At 30.9% G+C, this 19496-nt stretch overlaps 1 protein-coding gene across 9 annotated transcripts in view; it reads left to right on the top strand.

The window, feature by feature from the left end:
• Positions 1 to 12336: 12336 nt before the first annotated feature.
• Positions 12337 to 19496, top strand: part of pHCl-1 (pH-sensitive chloride channel 1) — a 1039090-nt gene continuing 1031930 nt past the window's right edge. For all 9 annotated transcript variants that reach the window (XM_075374857.1, XM_075374859.1, XM_075374858.1 and 6 more), the window contains exon 1: positions 12337 to 12498. The gene's annotated coding sequence lies outside the window, so the exon portion shown is untranslated. The remainder of the gene's footprint in view (positions 12499 to 19496) is intronic.

The following is a 19496-nucleotide window of genomic DNA, read 5'->3' on the forward strand; positions in this document are numbered from 1 at the left end:
AAATTAGATGCCCAATAATAGAATCAGCTTATCGTCTCGCCCGTAACATTTACGACAAAACATGCATCTCTACTAACACAAAATTACGACATTACAACGCAGTCATTAAACCGAGATGTCTCTATCGATCAGAAAAATTTATTCTGAATAGAATAGCGGACATATAAAACGTTGAGAAAAAAGAAGGTAAAATAATGAGAAACATTTTACAACCAAAACGTATTGGTGAGCGATACAGACTAAGAAGCGACCAGAAAATCAAGCAGAATACAAACATTCGCGCTGACAATAGAAAATGCAGATTAAAATTTTATGGAGCATCAAAAGAATAAACTCAGACTCGCGAAACAAATAATAGAATTCTTAAAAACAGAAGCAAAGCGTTTACAGACAGGATAAAAATGGATCGGTGAAATTAAAAATGACCTAAAGCTGCTAGAGTAGAAATTCGAAAAAGAATTACTTTTGCACACAAGATTCAGAAATTGTAAGTTCTCCAAGAGGATAGACCAAAGAAGAAGACGGGGACAACCCGGTCCAAAAGAGAGAAAAGAGGCTCATCGCAGAAGAAGAGAAGACAAAGAAACATCTGTAAACTTTGCGTAGTTTAAATGTGCTTATTCGCAACCAAAAAAAAACAAAAAAAACAAGAAAGTAATAATAATCGATTTAATTTTTTATTTTATTATTGGAGAGAAGATTTTTTTTTTTTTTTATGATTTACTGTAAAATACCGTAGTCAAACGTAAAATATAAAAAAAAAATATCGAATGTCACAGTATACACCGTCAAACGTCCCAGAAAAGATGTGTAATATAATTTTCTGTGAAAGAAAAAAGAAAATATTTAATTTAATTTCTTATTATATTAGGATCGAATGGAAATTTAGTGTTTTAAGTTATAACGCCGTATTCTTTTTTTGCAAATAAGTAAAGTATAGGAGTTTAACACAGTTATTAATTTTAAAGCATAATGAAAGCTGTTAAAGAAACTTTATAAAATTTTGGAAGTCTGCCCAAGTAATACCTGGAGTAACTTTCTTATATACGATATTACAAAAACCGTCCTTAATACTGCATATGGCAACGGTAAACTAGAACTGGATTTAATAAAAGTTATTTGAAAGCGTACAGATTAAATATGTTAATAAAAACTTTTTCAAAAATTGCTAATCAGAAAAATAGTTTGTAAATTATTTTTATTGTTCTTTATTCATGTTATCAAACATTTTCTTCTCAAATGTACTGACCGTATTGAAAAAAGAGAAAAGAGTAATTTTTACTGTTAAATGAACAGATTAACAAATCTACCTACGAGGTGTGTGAGAAAAGTAATGAGACTGACTTTTTACTTACCAAAGTATTTATTTTTTTCAAACAACAATATTATCCCCTTCAAAGTAGTTCCCTTGGGCAGCCATACACCGGCGGAGTCGTTTTTTCCACTCCTGGTAGCAGCTCTGGAAGGCTTCAACTGGTAGGGCTTTTAATTGGTCGGTCACAGTCTTTTGAATGTTATCCAAAGTTCCAAAATGACGTCCTTTTAAGAGATGTTTCAATTTCGGGAAAAAGAAAAAGTCACAAGGACTTAAATCAGGTGAATAGGGGGGTTGAGGAACAGTAGGAATGCATTTTGAGGTCAAAAATTCCGTAATGGAAATGGCCGTGTGACACGTGGCATTGTCATGATGAAGCATCCACTAGTCTGCAATGTGTGGTCTCACGTGAATCACTCTTTTCCTGAGCCTTTCAAGGATACATTTGTAAAACACTTGGTTGACGGTTTGTCCTGGTGGAACAAATTTTTTATGCACTATACCCTTACTGTCAAAAAAGCAAATCGGCACAGTTTTGATGTTTGATTTGCTCATTCGACATTTTTTCGGTCGAGGAGATGACGGAGTGTGCCACTCTTCGCTTTGCCGCTTTTTTCAGGATCGTACTCGAATATCCAGGATTCATCACCTGTGATCCCACGATTAAAGAATTCTTGGTCGTTATCAAGCCTCTCAAGAAGATCAACGCATACGTTTCTTCGATTGTCCTTCTGTTCCGTTGTGAGGTTTTTCGGCACGAATTTCGCACAAACCTTTCCCATGTCCAAATCGTCTGTCAAAATTCGATGAACGATGAAAGTGTTTACATTTAACTGTTCACTCATCATCCTTATTATTAAACGACGGTCTGATCTCGCAAGAACCTTCACATGCTCAAAGTTTTCGTCAGATTTTGAAGTTGCAAGGTCTCCCTGAACGAGATTGATCTTCAACGTGTTCTCGGCCTTCCAAAAATGATTTGTGCCGGCGGAAAACTTGTGCTCTTGACAATCAATGTTCCCCGTAGGCTTGTTTTAACTTTTCAAAGGTCACACTCGCGGATTCCCCAAGTTTAACACAAAACTTGATTGCAAAACGTTACTCTAAACTCCGACACTCCATTTTCGTAACACAACAAAAACACCACTTCACTGATGGCGCTGTCAAAAATAATGTTTTGGCTGAACGGAGTTGCAACTCGTACTGAGCATGTGGAAGGGATGAACAAATCGGTCTAGCACAGACCGGTAGACACAGCGTGGCCAGATCTCTCGCAGTGTTATCAATCTCATTACTTTTCTCACACACCTCGTATATTAACAGTGCGTATAGACTTGCGAATCGAACCTGTAATAAACGGTTTGTGAACAGTTTGCAGTGCGTTCTTGATTTTCTTTTTACAACGATGAACTACAAACGGCAGTTGTTATTTACCAGTACAGTTGTGATGTCGTCTCGAGAAGAAAACTTGGCTATGCTTTACGGCAATGAATGGTGTATCCTTAGTAATCAGTAGTTTAAATGAAAAAAATAAATAAACAACTCCGATTTGTCTGGGGGGTTGGTTACTTTCTTTTCTCTTTTTTTTTCATAAAAATTACTGAGTGTAGCACGTTTTATAATAATTGACGCTAACATGCTGTTTTATACCGGTCATTTTATACATTTTCTGTATTAACATATTTTACATATTAAAAAAAACAACTCGATTATATGCGATAATTTCTGAATTTATTATCTAAATAATCAAAACATTACTGTTAATTGGTTATGGTTAGCGAGCGAAGCGAACGTAGGTTAAGTTTGGTAAAATTTACTGATTCCGTGTACTGACGAATCGTAGGTTTATCGACATAACCGAACCAAATATGTTTGGTAAATATATTATTAAAACAATATTTTATTTAACTAAAGAAAAAAGTACCGAATTTTCACTATTTTTATATTTAATTTTTTTTGGAAATTATTTAATTAAATTGTTTGGAAAATTGTGCTGAAAGTCTACTTTGTGTTTCAGCGCTAGAAGATCATCAAGCTGCTGCGACAATTCTTCTTGAACAAAGTTCAAGTAGACCTTAGAATTTAAGCCTTATAATATGAACGGTCTAAACAGCCGATTGTGAAGAAGGCCAGACCATACATTGACGTTAAATCTGTGTTGAAAATTATATTTTATGAGGATTTACTAATGCCCATGTATGTTCATCGTATTAGCAGCGGACGCCATCTTGATCGAAATTGCCTCGTCGGTAAATAAAACATACTTGCAGAGTTGTCGATTGTATTCCATTAGTTACAGAATTTCAAGCAAAGTAGACGGTCTACTGAGTGTAGATGTTAAACCGGCTGTTTTTGATAAGGATAAAACTTGTTTTGTTTAAATGCGCTCCAAACCATCGAATATGAAACTCCGATCCGCTTAGAAAGACATCATGAACTGACGCCTGGACTGCGCTGAACTCGATAATAATTTCATCAGTAAGAGCTTCGTGTTGGACAGATCGTTCGTAGCCGATACGATTTCTAAGCAGTTAACCGTTTCCTGAGGATTGCGAAAAGTCGCGCTAATTGTTTTGGAATCCGGTTGGGAAACGTATTTTATATTCTACTGCAGCAGCTGTAGCATTACCATTACTTGCCTTACTTGCCTTGTGACGATCCCGGTTGCCATACAACCCCCTCTGTTCCTAGTCCTAATGGGCTTTACCGGAAGTCGCCTCTTAGACCCTCTAAATATGATAAAAATACAGTCAGTTTGGCCTTTGTCAGGATGCCATCGATTCAATTGCCTCGGCAAACATTTCCATCAGTGTATTTTCACAACCTACTATCGCCTTCATATTGCCTCCTCCAACCACGACTACATACCAATAATTTACTACCCTCAACTATCACATTAACCGAATCACGGAAGAGAGATCCCCGCGCCTTCCTCTAACACCGAAGTTTTCACACAAAACTCTTCCTGTATTTAACTTCAAATAGACTACGCACTCAAATCATTATTTTATTGAGCCTTTAAACATCAAGTATACTATCCTCATACCCATATAATAAGTGTTGATCGCAACAACGACAATTTTGTTCCCCGATTCAATTTCCTCAAAGTCCTCTTGATTTACTTAAGAATCAAGGAATAGATAAAAAAATTTAAGGAACCTACCTCTATTGAAAGCATACCCTATATGTCTTCGCTTGGTCCTCTTTCGGGAACTTGATCGACGTCTACACTCTTCCACACTGCAGCACCATCACTGCATGGATGAGTTCACCCATCTCTGATATGGGTTGGGTAGATATCCATCCATATCTCTGATATGGATGGGTTCTCCATCCATCCATATCATTCTAACAGTCAATATATCAGCTATTCGGGGCTTGATGCCAAAACGCCTATCTTGGCAAAATAAGCAGCCAGGCGAACACCTAGCCACCCGGGTTGCTATTTTATCTATACATCTATAATAGCATCGGATAGTCATTCTCCGCAGGGCTAAGAATTTAATTAAGCAAGCAACTATGTTCCAGTCTGTTTCGGTATTTCAATTAACTTGCAGATCAAAACCAAAATTGATCCTCGCAAGCTTTCTAGCTACTTCTGTAAGTTCAGCTTCGTACCTGGGACAGCCCAGGTACCGACCGAACAACCGGTCAGCTGTTGCATGTTTTTTGCTGCTTTTCTATTTTGTTGTCTCCAATCAAACTGTTTATTCAAATTTGTCAATTAGACTTTTCACAGTCGTTTCATTTAGAGCATTTCTCCTATCAAAAATGTTATGTAATTTTCGTTCAGTGTCGGTGAAATGCTTGTAATGAATTTTAACGATTTTCAGTCACTTCTCCGTCGTGTAGTGCTGCATATCGACTATTCAAAACGTGTTTATTACAACATATGAATTTGCAGTCAACTCTGCGAAAAGAAGACGTACAATTTAAATCTTGCATTAATGTTGGGACACCCGTTTTATATATATATATATATATATATATATATATATATATATATATATATATATGTATGTACAGTTTGTCTGAGTACCGGGTTATTGGATGGTGTTGGAAAATGTTTTCACTTTTTTAAATTTTGCTCCTTTCCGAGTCACATAGGCTGTAGAGTACTAGTAATTACATCATCTCCTAATTTTAACTCCCTCCTACTTTCCTCCTTAGTGATATTTTTATTTGTAATGTAATAATAAACTCATAACAGTAGTCTAATTTCCAGAAAACAGTATCACAGAACAATCCATTTCTGGGATTTCATTCCTCGGGTCCAAGAATGGTAACATCACCAGATAACGGTATGATTTTAAAAATCCTTACCTCCTTTCTCATCTATATGGTAAAAACGGAAAAATCTTGTTACTTTAACTAATTTTCTAAAAATACACTGTACCTTTAGAAAAGATTAAAAAGAATAAAGATATTACAGAGGTCGAAGCTTCTTTCTAATCAGGTTTTCTAGCGCTATCTCTTTTCAATTAACAAAACACGAATAGGAAGTATTTTTTTATTTTTGTCTTCAGTCATTTGACTGGTTTGATGCAGCTCTCCAAGATTCCCTATCTAGTGCTAGTCGTTTCATTTCAGTATACCCTCTACATCCCTAACAATTTGTTTTATATATTCCAAACGTGGCCTGCCTACACAATTTTTTCCTTCTACCTGTCCTTCCAATATTAAAGCGACTATTCAAGGATGCCTTAGTATCTGGCCTGTAAGTCTGTCTCTTCTTTTAACTATATTTTTCCAAATGCTTCTTTCTTCATCTATTTGCCGCAATACCTCTTCATTTGTCACTTTAACCACCCATCTGATTTTTAAGATTCTCCTATAGCACCACATTTCAAAAGCTTCTAATCTTTTCTTCTCAGATACTCCGACTGTCCGACCTTCACTTCCATATAAAGCGACACTCCAAACATATACTTTCAAAAACTTTTTCCTGACATTTAAATTAATTTTTGATGTAAACAAATTATATTTCTGACTGAAGGCTCGTTTCGCTCGGGCTATTCGGCATTTTATATCGCTCCTGCTTCGTCCATCTTTAGTAATTCTACTTCCCAAATAACAAAATTCTTCTACCTCCATAATCTTTTCTCCTCCTATTTTCACAATAGGAAGTATTACGATATTCAAAATTTTTTTAAAGAAAAATTAATTATGTTTTTAGTAAAAATTTCATCGGTGTCTAGTTCAGATACGTTTACGTCTTGAAGGGAAATACTCTGTCGATTGTCTTTTGTTTAAGCGCTTACATCTTCAGGAGATGTAACCTTTCCCAATGACTTGGGAAAGGTTCAGATTTTTATGTTGATCTCTTTAATTCTTTTGATTAAATAATGAACAAAAGAATAATAAATAAATAATATGATTTTTTAAATTAATTTTAAGCAAATTATCCTTCTGTTTAAATAGAAACATTTCAGATTAATGTTTTTTTATTTTTTTAGGGGTATAATATTTATTTCGTTTTTATAAGTAGGTAATGGTAATAAGCGAACACCAGTCGGATGAAATCGTTTTAGTTTTTCGATCTGTACAGAATATTGTTTAGCAGTAAATCTTGTTACGATTAATACCGGATAGAAATCGTTTTCGGTGATCCAAATATAAAAAGTTGCAAAAAAGTTGTCTGTAGAATTTTTTATATATTAAGAAAACATAAACTTTATATTAGGAAGTTTAAAAAACTGTAGTAAATAAAAAAATCTTTTATTTTAATCAGTACACACACACATAAATATATATATAATATAGACAGACGTATATAGATTTGCTACCCTATGGATAACCGAAAAGGAATTTTCCCAGCATTTACCTGGAGGGATAAAGGGAAACCGTAAAAACATATTGATCGGAGAGGTATAAAAAGTTCATAATTTATTATAAAATAAAAAATAGAGTAGATGCTGTTAAATTCCGTATTTATTATTTTAAAATATAAACATGTATGAAATAATATAACATAAATGAAGGAATAAACCACAATTATGAAGACTTTAATGAAAATTATTTGAGCACCAACATAAGTTGAACGGGATGCAAAAAATTCATTTAAAAACAAAATTATTCTGTATTATTTAAAAAGTCAACGACAGAGCAATAGTTTTTGAATAGAATAAACTTGTTTAATAGCATTATAAATAAATTGAAAGAATTTATAAACAATTCGCCAATTTATAAAAAATAAAAACTGATGCGTTGTAAGTCCCTTTGTTTAAAGTCAAAATGTTGTATTGTTGAGTTACACGAAAACATTTCTGTCGTCTGTTTTTGTAAAGGTTTGTTTGTCTCGTTTCGTTTTCTAATAAATACCGGAAATCTTCAGAAATTCCGTGAAGATTTCTGATTTCGGGGCCCGTGGGTAACCCCATTTCTTGTTCGTGAAGCGTGAATGAGGCGTAGGTATTGTGTACACTCAGGCCGACTGCATCTGTGACGTGTGAATAATTGAAACGTGACCTCCAAAGAACACCGTTGATACTAGGAGATTGTTATTTTTAGTTAAGATCGTACTAGTAATTGATTATATTTAGGGTTTATTTTGTAATTAGAATATGTTTTTGCGGAAAATAACACGCCTGAAGGTTTAACTAGTACGTTAATTTAGTTGTGAAACCGCTTAACGGACTGAAGCGATAACGATCACTTTCTTACCTTTTCGATTACTGGTTAACGCTTTTGAGAGATTCTTCTTCCAGATGCTTATATTTTTAATTAGAAGAAAATTCTTAAAATTTCAAATTAAATTTGTTCAAATTGCATTTGTAGACGCTTTCTAAATGTACGCGTTATTTTTTAATATCAGTTTATGATATTTTAATTGATGAAAAAAAAATGGTTGTTATAGAGATTTTTATTGTTACACGTATGTAACATAGGCAACGTATCAATAATAATATGTATGTATAAAAATACATTGAAAGTCGTCTAGGTACGAACGTAACCGTTTTTCACCTGAATAAAGGATAATCAATAACGGCCTTAAAACTTATCCCATAGAAGTCAGCCTCACACCTTAATTTAATTAATCTTTTTTTTTTTTAATTTTACTATTTCGTCCATAAATTTATAAGAATACGTTACAAATTCTTCTCCTTTCCAAATAATGTACGCAGTTAATAACGTTTAAATATTCAGATTTATAAAATTTAATATCTGTTTAATCAAATATCTTTCTTTAGGGGATGGAAATTCAAATTTCATAAGTCATTAAAAGTGTACTTTTATTATTTTTGCTAAGAAAACCTCATTTTGAAACAATTATCCAATTTTAATTGGAGATATTACAAAATATCTGATAAAGAAAATAAGAGGATATTTCGAAAAGTATTTTCAGTTTAAAAAGAACAACGTATAGAATGAATCATTTAAATTGAATAGAATACTAGCATCCTCGTGGCAGCTTTGCCCGCGCTATATGGTTACTTGCGTTTCTCGTAACGGTCAATCTTTTTATTTTACGTTTTTTATTCAAGTAACCGGAGGCGGGTAGAACCAGTCATTCGCTGACTGCACCACCCTACGGTCCACGGATCCTTACGGCCCAGTTACTGGACCGTAACCGGTCTTTAGACAGTAACGGTGGCAGTGGCTGTGTTGGTTGAACCACAGTGCCGTACGTCTTCCGCCTCTTCAAAAAAATCCGATTCAAAAAACCCGAAAACGGTTTTTAAATATTTATTTGAAGAGTATTTGCAAGCCCAAATTTACTGGATATCTCGTTTATTATAGTCAGGATTGGGAAAATTTACAATAATTTTTAAAATTTTTCTTACCTTTCTTTCAAAGTCGAATTTCAAAACTCTAGAGATTGGTTTATTCACGTGTAGATTATCTCACAAAAAATAAGGTTGTTTTCTTTATTTGTTACAGGGAAATTAAAAAAATAGCAGGATTACAAAAAAAAAAAAAAAATCCAAAAATCCATTTTAACCCTTTAAACTTGGAATTTCAAAGAAATGTAGAAACCGGTCTTTAGATATTCACACGAAGATTACACACACAAAAAATCAAGCTGATATCTTCATTTGTTATCGAGAAAAAAAAAAAATTATAATTACTCGATTTTACCCTTTTAAACTCGGAATTTCAAAAAATCCTCTCTTAGTGTGCAGTTAAACCGCAAGAAGAACGTGTATACAAATTTTCATTAATTTATCTTCAGTAGTGTTTGCTTAGCGTTGTTTGTGAGTCGCTCACGATAAGTTATCTTTAATTTTAATAACTCCTATTGAAAATATCTCTACTGAAAAATATATTGGGAGCGAGCGGTTCGCTATAAGAAAAGAATATGAGAATTTAGCGGCTCGCTACCTAGCCGCCCGAATGAGAAGTGCAGAATCGTAACGAATTATTCATTATTTACCCGTTTTAATAAATAATTTTCCATTTTTAGATAACATTTCTGAATAACCGTTATCTGTCTGATCGAGAGTGTACCTGATAAATACAAAAGTTAGCCTTCGACCCGCTAACATAACCCGTTTGAATTTTTAAAAATTGGACAATTGTTTGTAGAAATATTATAAGAGCACCCCATTGCATCTCCAAAACAGCGCTTCAGGGGTACCCCGTCCGTTTGTTACCGGTTGATGGTGATGATCGGTGAAGCCTTCCACGAGGTGCTCGCATACCTAACCACTCTATCCTCACACGTAGTCCCCTCGAGAAGCCCATTATTATTAAACAGAAATTTATTTAATATTATTTTATTGAACGTAAATTTAATTCTCTCATTTCTGTAATATTAGTCAATCGATTCGAATCATTGGGTACAAATCCAGCTCGTACAATGATAGAGACTCACACCCGATTTAATGATGAATGACATTTTTTTTGCTTAAAACAAATATAATAAATTAGAGAATATTTTCTATTAAACTAAAGTGACCGACAACAGAAGATATTCTATGAAGAGGAACAACACGAACCCATTCAAAACAACATCTATAATAATATTTGCGTCGATCATTAAGTATATTTATTTATTTCATATAAATACGGAGGAAGTCTACAGATATCCCGTGCAGGCTTCTGGATTCAGGGCCCGTAGGCAGCCGCGTTCCTTGTTCGTGAAACAAGAACCGCGGCTTCCTACGGTGGACGGGGAGTGATGTATAGGGCGGGTGACGGGCGGGTGAGTGGAGTATGGGCGGCTGATGTGTGAGTGAGGTGTAACCTTACAAAACTCAGCCTGACCGTACCTGAGACGTGTGGTTAATTGAAACCCGACCGCCAAAGAACACTGGAATCCAGGATGTCTACTATCAAAATCCGAATAAAAGCAACTACTTTTATTGGGATTCAAACATGAGAATTTTCGATTTCGAAATCAGCTGATTTACTAACGCAAGTTTTATATCTAGTCCAACCCGGCGGGTTGTTAAGTGTATATATATATATATATAGTGGTTTATATACATATATATGCACACCCACACACGAGTATATGGCATTTACTAAAATGGTTATTTTTTTTTTGTCTTCAGTCATTTGACTGGTTTGATGCAGCTCTCCAAGATTCCCTATCTAGTGCTAGTCGTTTCATTTCAGTATACCCTCTACATCCTACATCCCTAACAATTTGTTTTACATATTCCAAGTAGCATCTATATCTTTTCACCTTGTACTGTTACTCCGAATCTAAATTGTTCTTTAACATCATTAACTGCTAGTTCTATGTAAAGATTAAAAAGTAACGGAGATAGGGAACATCCTTGTCGAACTCCCTTTCTTATTACGGCTTCTTTCTTATGTTCTTCGATTATTACTGTTGCTGTTTGGTTCCTGTACATGTTAGCAAATGTTCTTCTATTTCTGTATTTGAACCCTAATTTTTTTAAAATGCTGAATATTTTATTCCAGTCTACGTTATCGAATGCCTTTTCTAGGTCTATAAACGCCAAGTATGTCGATTTGTTTTTCTTTAATCTTCCTTCTACTATTAATCTGAGGCCTAAAATTGCTTCCCTTGTCCCTATACTTTTCCTGAAACCAAATTGGTCTTCTCCGAACACTTTTTCCACTCTCCTCTCAATTCTTCTGTATAGAATTCTAGTTAAGAATTTTGATGCATGACTAGTTAAACTAATTGTTCTGTATTCTTCACATTTATCTGCCCCTGCTTTCTTTGGTATCATGACTATAACACTTTTTTTGAAGTCTGACGGAAATTCCCCTTTTTCATAAATATTACACACCAGTTTGTATAATCTATCAATCGCTTCCTCACCTGCACTGCGCAGTAATTCTACAGGTATTCCGTCTATTCCAGAAGCTTTTCTGCCATTTAAATCTTTTAATGCTCTCTTAAATTCAGATCTCAGTATTGTTTCTCTCATTTCATCCTCCTCGTAAAATTGTTATTAGCCTATAATAAATGATAACAATGTTCATTGAAGCTAGAATCACTGTTGTTTATCTTTGATTAGCCATTGGTGAAATATTTTCTTATTTTACAATTCTTTCTTTCCTAAAATTTTACTATTTGTGAAATGTCGCTCTAAGGGTTGGGATACCATCAGGTTGTAGGAAACTCAGTTTATCGACTATATATATCAGCTGATATAATATATATATATCGATAATATATATATAGAGTATTAGAATTTTTTCTGTTAAATCTTTTGTTATATAATAGTTACTCTATGGGTTTAGAATAGCTAAATCGTTTATTCCATAGTATAATTTATACTAAGCAGTATAAGCAGACCTTGCAGAGTTTACTTAAATTTTAGTGTTATTTATTGTTATAAGTCTTTTATTTCGGGTAATTATATTATTTCTGTGAGAATTAAATTTTTATCAATATTTATTATATTTGGTATCTCGTGTTTAAAGTAAAAATAATATAAAAATTAACTTATGGTATTTAAGTGACATTTTTATGCCGAAAGTTGCGTCAATATTAGGGGGAAGAGGGCTGAACGCATGCGCATATCGAAATCGAGTGATGCATAGCACGGCGAGTGCAGACAGTACATTACAGCTAGTAGAGCAAGCCGTATCATCTTCAACGGCTTTTTTTAGCGAGCGGCAAAAAGCGGCGGCGGCGGCGGCGGCGGCGGCAGACAAGAAACAAGAAACACATCTTTCGTGTGAAAGTGAGTGTGTGCGTGCGCGCGCGTCTTAGTGTCATGCCACAGATAGAATTACGGTGAATTTTACTCCCTGAGGTAAGACGAATACGCTTCTTCTCTTAAATAGTAATTAATTAATTAAAATTTTCTTTCGAGAGTTCAAGTATCGTTGATTTTGATAAATAAAATTAAGTGCTTCTTGAAAGTATATCCTTGGTGACGGTTCATGTTTAATATAACAGATTTTCATTACTCTTGTAATTTAAAAAAAAAATAAAAATATATATATATATATATATATATATATATATATATATATATATAAAATGTAAATTTTCATTTTACTTACTCGCGGTCAAACACAGACACACACACAGACACACACACACACACGCACACACACGGTATTATTTTAATAAACTTATTCTTAGTTCATTTGAAGTATTTAAAAAAAAAAACTACATACATTAACGTGAAATAAATATTAAAAATTGTAATCGTGTAAGTAAAATGTAATCGCGACATTTTTGAAGCGTTATTGATTTTTTCAATTCATTAATTTTTGTCTTTTTCGTGATTTGGGGCTCATAAAAAAATCACTTAATGAACATTTAATTTCGTGTAAATATGTGTAAAATACATTTTTGTCTAGAAAATCCATTTTCCCGGCTAAATAAAGTATTTTATATGGAAACTTTTCTTAATTGTTCTTAATTCTTTTGGAATAAAATTTTTATTTAACATTTTTCACCGGTAATGATATAATAGTATCGTTAAGTATTTATCAGGCGTTTGAAAGGATTTTCTATATGTGCAAAAATAAATAATTTATTCCTTATTAATTAACCCGTAAGTACGTCATTTAAGGAAAACAATAATTTGTCCTTTAAGTAAAGAATTTCATCCGATCCCTGTTTTTCATTTTTAGACATTTTCGAATCCCCTATATCGCGAAAATTTTAAATAAAACCTTAAAAAATGCTCGATATAGGAATGTATGTTTGCGCATTGAGGTCTTTGGGGGCATAACTATAACTCTCGACACAAATAAGTTTTTTAAATCATTAGTGTTACTTCTGTGTACGGGATAATTTTACTGTTAAATCTTTTGATGTTATCGTTCCGGTTGATATAATAACCGTGCGATGGGAGGGTTTACTATATTTAAAATCGAATTGATTTTATTAAAAAAAAATTATTTGAGACGCTTAGAAACATAAAAAAATTAATAAAAAAAGTTTAAAAGATTAGATCTTAAACGTTTAGATTTTTTAAAATAATTTATACGGTACAAGTTTAATATATTTTAAAATAAGTATGAATAAAAGGGATGTAAATTTCTTCTTTTTTTGACACAATATTAACTGAATGGTATTCCTAATAAAAAGTAATATTATTTTCTTACCGTAAATATAAATTTAACAAAAATGTTCAAACTTTACAGAAAAAATTAAATAACAATTACTTTTAGGGAATTTTAAAAGTTTATTAATTACATATTTTTTAATCGTATTTAATTTTAAATTGCGAAGAATAATATTTATACGAATTTGATCTAATTGATTATGTTAAACCGGGTTTAAAATATAAGAAATTTGTCGGGAAGTTTATTTAATGGAAAAACCTTTTTTATGAAACTTGGGAACTTTAATTTTTTTTAAATTTCATCTCTTATTTTAAAAAAACGTCAGGAAAGATTTTTTCATCAAAGGTTTTTCTTCTTATATATTGAAAAAAATTAATTAAATCAAGTAAATTTGTATTTTAAGCGATATTAAATTTATTTCTAAAATTTTTGAACCGCATAACATAAAACAGTTAAAATAAATTCGTTTGATTTTTTTTACTCGTTAAGCGTAAATAAACTGTATTGTTATACGTTTAAAATAATCTTAAATATATAAAAGATTATTTTAAATATATATTTAAAAAAAAAAAAACGTAGAAAAATATAATTAAAGTAGTTGCGTCTTATTTTCAAAAGCGGAATAAAAAAAAATGGTATATGTGTTATTAATTTGAAAGTTTTTAATTATTAAAATTTAAATTAATATGTATTATTTGTAATAAATCACTTTTTATTCAAAAAATTAAATCTATATAGAATAACTGTTATAAAACTACGTATAATATATATTTATTTGTATAAATTTAAAATGATAACTTACAAGTTTTGTGAAGCGATTAGATATCTTTCTGAATATCTGTAAAGAAATCTAGTAGTATGTGTTAGCAAAAAAAAGAAAATTAAATTGTATATCGTAATAGAGAAATAACGGATTTTGAATAGTTTACACTACTAGCACCTAACAAATCTTACACCACCTTCTAGAAAATTCTTCTCTTCCAAAAATATTTAGTTCGTTGTTCTTCGAATGTAAAATATCATTTTAATGTTTTCGCTTATTTATATATATATATATATATATATATATATATATATATATATATATATATATATATATAAAAATATATATTTTAAAAATATTAAAATAGATATCCTAAGAATAATTAATTTATGTAATTTTATACGATCGTTCATCAAATTCACTTAAAACTTCATAATTTTTAATAAAATTTGGTGTAAAAAATTTTATAACATTTTTAACAAAATGTCTAACCGAGAAAATATAGAAAATAAAATTGAGATAAAATTAATATTTCTATTAATACGATCGTATAAAATTATATAAATTAATTATTCTTAGGATATATATTTTAATATTTTTTATCGTTTTGTAAGATAAACCACTAAATATTTAACACAATTGAATAAACACAGCAAATAAGTTACCGGTATAACGTTAGCCTTGGGTAGGTCTAGTAATAATTTTGTCGGCTTCCGTGGCGCGAGTGTTAGCGTCTCGGCGTTTCACCCGGAGGTCCTGGGTTCGAATCCCGGTCAGGCATGGCATTTTTCTCACACGCTTCAAAACACTCATATCTCATCCTCTGCGGAAAGAATTTGTTGACCCGGAGGTTAAACAAACGAAGAAAAAAAAATTATAATTTCGTTAGCTTGGATATCTCCAGTTAGATAGTTATTGTAATGTAATTTATTTATATGTACTGGAAATAGATTAGGATTATAAGTGAAATATTGTGCAGGTTATGTATTTTAAAAAAAATTGCTTATTTACGTCCTGTTGTTTAATGTATGGGCGGTAACCTTACGAACAATAAACATAATTGCCTTTATAAAATTAATTATATGAACGATTCGACTAAGAAAATACTGTACCGATAAAGTCTCATTAAAAACCCTAAAATCAATTTAAAAATAATTATATTTTTATTAGTTCGATTTAACTTGTTGACCTTGACCTTTCCTACAATATATGATTTGTGTACACTTCTTCACTGAGTCGCGGTTTATTAGAGAATATTTAGCCTCATTTAAAACAGAAAAATTTAATAATTTGCGGAGAATAATATGTATTTGAGTATATATACTTGAAAATTGATAGAAAACGCAATATTTTTTCATAAAAAAAAAACAAAAAACAACTATTGATGTATTAAACAAATGTATTATAAAAGCCAATAATACTTTTTTGATTCTTTTTTCTTGTTCATTTTTTCTTTGTAGTGTAAAATTAGTTTTTGTTATTGGATATATTTTCGAATTGGCTGGAATAAATCGCTCCTATTTCTTTGTATTTACAAATTTAACTTATAAAAACGATGTCATTTCAGTTTTCAATTTTTAAATAACCCATCATTCCAAAAATTAATTAAAAAAGCTGACAACATAGTTGTAGGACTTTCCAGCCACGCGGCTTTTTTCTGATGCACAGCTTACACACAGCTTAATTTAAATTATTTTTCATTCTATTTAAATATAATAATATTTTTTGCTTATTTAGTTCAATAATTGTAACTAAAGCGCGTGCACATAACGTAATTTAATTCGCGCGAGGGGCGGCCACTTTAAATACTTTTTTCCACGTTAAATATTATTCATTTATTTAATTCAACCGTTCACCTGAGACGTTACAAAATAGTCGACCTTAGACTGTACACGACTACACTTTATTTCCATTCATGGCGACTACCTTTTTTTATTATGGTGGTTTGAAAATTTGATTTAGTTGTCAAGTGAGTCACGATAATTAAAAATACAAGATGGCCGCCATACCGGTTTAGGCCCATTTTTTGCAATTACTCTGTTGTTTGTCGTCCGATTTTTACAACTAAGGTGTCGTTTTTTTCACAAAAAAATGCTTCATAATTTTTATAATACAAAACAATTTGATAGAAATAATTCCTAGATATTTAAGATTGAAAAAATTGACTGACTTTTTGAAAATGGTCAACAAAGAATATCGTTATTTTTCCCCCTCTTAAAAAACGTAAGTTTAAAAAAAATTACAAAATTTTATTGCGATTTCTCCAACCGTTCTTGAAAAATAATTTTTTTTTTTAAATTCAAAATGGCGGATAGGCAGAAAAATATGCGTTTTCGGACATGTTCACTGGACATTTTTCTTCAGTATGTTAAGTAGAATCACTTCCTACAGTTTGGCATCACCTTTAAAGGACACAATGTATAAACATACTTTTGTAAAATCTTTTTCGTTTTGTAAATCTTAATATGGGTTCAAAAATTTAATTATCTCATCGGTTGGATAGAAAATTTTAGATGATTATCATATATAATTTGTTTCTAAATAAAAGAGAATGTAAAAATATTTTTTTTTTTATTTAGATTTCTTAATAAAATTAAGGGAAAAAAATCGTAAAAATTTTAATACATTTTTTTTCTTTTTTAGTTAGAGAATTAATTTGTAATTAAAATGAAAATATTTTAACGATTGTTTTAGATAATAAATAAACGCAGCTCCAGAAAATTTTTATGAGAATCTTTCCTGTTTTAACCACGATTGTCTTTGAAATTTTCTTAATTAAAAACAAAACTTAGTGGATTTTTTCTGTTTTATAAAATAACGACTCTGTTTCTCTTTGCTAAGCAACTCAAAATACTAATTTAATAATAATAATTCCTTTTTTAAAATATAAATATATATTTTAACCTTTTTTTTAAAAGAACGTACTATTTGTATTGAGGGTGTATGATAACTCCTAATTTTACAAGTTAGGTTAGGCATCATAAAATTTTAGTTAATTTTTTGTTTAAAGAATTTTGGAGCAGAAATAATAATTGTGTGTATATATATATATATATATATATTTCTTTTTTTTTTTGATGGCTCGATTGCTAAGGCCGTATAAGCCATGTATACTCACTTATACGTCTACATGAGTGGCCGAATCTAACTGCAGTCAACAGTAACCGCCAAAGCATTAATTACTATTCTGGATCGAGAAATATAAATATAGAACATCTCCGATTGTTTGCTTCTCTCCTTTCGGTTGTTTTTTACAACAATCAAAAATAACACCAGGGGGGTACTATTCTACTATCAGCTCTCCCGAGGGTATATAATTCAATCTATTAATTTTACTTCATTATTTTTTACCCGGTGGCTTATTTGTTACATTTTTTACGGTCGCATATCTTTAATTACGTTTGTTGTGTATTGTAAAATGAAAAAAAAAAAAAAAAAAAACAGAAAAAAAATGGGTAAAATTGTAAGTCATCTTATTAGATTTGTGTATTTATAAATGATGAGGTAAATAAACGATTTTATTTTTATTAGATAATATATTATAAACCTGAATTTATTTACTGTTATGATTTTGTTTTAATGTAATCATAGCATATAACACTGCCTTTTACTAGGATTTGTAATTATTTAACCTTTTTATTCAATTTGTGTATAAAAATACAGATAAATGGTTTTTATAATCGGCTTTGTTTTTTCATTATTATAACATAAGATATTATTTATTACACAGTTAACTATTAAAAGTAAAAGAAAAGCTGTTACTAAATTTAAATTAAAAAAAAAAAATAGTTCCTAACTAATTTTTTAAAAGTTTATTTTACTTCAATAACAATTGAAAACTTTTTGCATTGTTTTTTCTTCTAAAAACTTATACTGTGGTGTAAGAAAGATTTGGACAAAAAAAAATAAAAAAACCTTTTGGAATGCGTTCGTGTTAATAAGTGAAAATAGAACAATGAGTTAATCAGTTATAACCGAGGTTAATACAGGATGTCGGTTTTTTAAGTGCAAGGTCTTTTAATGAGTTTAATCAGCGGATCGTTCAAATCGATCTTTATTTGTAGTCGGTATTATGTATAAATCCGAATAGGGAAATTTATTTGAACATGTTATTAGCAAAAGTAGTTTATTTTGCTTACTTAATTTAAATCCAGTATTATAAACGATTATATTATATTTGGAAATAAATAGAATTTGAACGAGTCACCCTTTACGTTGTGTTGTTTTTTTTAACTGAAAATACTTTTGGAAATATCCCTTGTTTTCTTCATTAGTTATTCGGCGATTTCGTTTATTTTTTATTGAAAACTAGAGAGTTGTTTTGAAATGAGATTTTCATAGCACATCATCCTATAAATTATAAAAAAAAAACTTTTAATGATTTATTAGATTTGATTTTTCATCCCCTAAATGGAAATTATTTTCCTAACCCGATTTCACAGATTTCTTTGCCTGTTTTTTTTTCCGAGTTCTTTGATTTCAATCGGCTTCCGTAGTGAAGCTATAAAAAATAAAATGTAACTTCGAAGTACAATACGTGCTAGTGACTTTGCTGTATATAGGTACAAATACTTTGCAGTCGGACCTTTTCAATGAATATATATCTTACCTGTATACTAAACATGTGTTTTAAAATGTACGTTTACTTTACATACTATTTATATAATAATAAAAACTATTACGAATAGTTAACGATCTTTATGTGCGTTTTGTATGTTGAACGGCCATCATCAGTAGAAATAAAAGAGATTAATAAATTTAGATATATAATAAATAAAAAACAAAACTTAAACAAATTTCATGAATATAAAAATAAAATTAAAAAAAAATCACTAATATTTATGTATGAAGTTCTATAAAAAGGGTACTTTTGATAAAATGAATGTTTGTTTGTTTGCCCCGTATACGTTCCTATACTAATCATCCGATTGCGATGAAACTTTGCCGAGTTGTTGTGCGCACGCC

This window comes from Lycorma delicatula, chromosome 9, assembly GCF_047948215.1.
Source record: "Lycorma delicatula isolate Av1 chromosome 9, ASM4794821v1, whole genome shotgun sequence".
NCBI lineage: Eukaryota > Metazoa > Arthropoda > Insecta > Hemiptera > Fulgoridae > Lycorma > Lycorma delicatula.